Source organism: Macrobrachium rosenbergii, chromosome 4 (genome assembly GCF_040412425.1).
Source record: "Macrobrachium rosenbergii isolate ZJJX-2024 chromosome 4, ASM4041242v1, whole genome shotgun sequence".
NCBI classification, from domain to species: domain Eukaryota; kingdom Metazoa; phylum Arthropoda; class Malacostraca; order Decapoda; family Palaemonidae; genus Macrobrachium; species Macrobrachium rosenbergii.
In genome coordinates this window covers 3,372,501-3,373,625 of record NC_089744.1, presented here as the reverse complement: position 1 = coordinate 3,373,625, position 1,125 = coordinate 3,372,501, and positions in this window count along the sequence as shown.

Below are 1,125 nucleotides of genomic sequence, written 5' to 3'. Positions count from 1 at the left end.
AGCAATCTGATAACCTAGCTAGTAATATAAAAGAACATCGAAATAATTAACTGAGTCTATTTTTAACCGAGTCTTTTGACTGAGAATTTCTTCAACATATACACCGAGTAAGGGGGTAGTGCAGTTAGTGCACCTCACAGCATGAACTGTAGGCATTACCTGAAGTTTTTTGCTGTACCTCCATTCATATCTCTCTCTTCCATCTTGCTATCCACCCTCTCCTAACAATTGTTGCATAGTGCAACAGCGGGTTTTCTCTGCTCCACCTCCCAAACGTTTCTACTCTCAATTTCCTTTTCGCCGCTGAATGACCTCATATGTCCCAGCACTACGCCTTTGGCCTGAATCCTATATTCCATTCCAACACATACTTGTGTAAGTCTTGGAACAGAAGGGGAGGGCAGTGTCAGTCGATGGCCCTTGGTGGCTGCGACGGCCCCAAGCCAAAAGCACAACTCTCACTATTACAAGTTTTGGCGGGCAAGCAAGCAATGGACATCCCATGACCTCCAAGACCTGAGCTAACCTTTGACCACGTCCTCTACATATATCCACACTTCTCACTATTCTAATCTTTCGTGTGCCACGTATGAAAGAGTAAAATACGCATCAAAATTTTACTACAATAAAGAAGAGTTGGCTCAACGATACCTTCAATCATTCCCCAATGGCTTCCGTGGATACTCCACGCCATTTCCCAGTCTTTTACACGAACACTGTTCTCTTCCTTGCTTCTCGAAGTCTGAGACTCTCCTTTTTTCATCTGATCATCATTTATTATATTTAACCCAAAATTAGTGTGTTAAGCAATCATTCCTTCCCACCATCCATACTATTATATATTCCTTCATCCTCCAGAATTCTATTTGTTTACCCTCATAACCTTAACATGCTCACTGTTACTCTCAACGTTCTCCTTCTATAAACGCTTACACCTTTTTCACCAGATCTGACGTTTCTCTTGACTATCTCCAAGTACTATATCACCTGCAAAGGCTATTCTTTCCATAATCCTTCCACAACTTATTTCCATATCCCACAACTTTGCGTCTAGTTTATTTCTCTGGCTTCTCCCATCAAACCAACTAAAAAGATATTGAGCAGCCATGAAGACGTACACCAAAC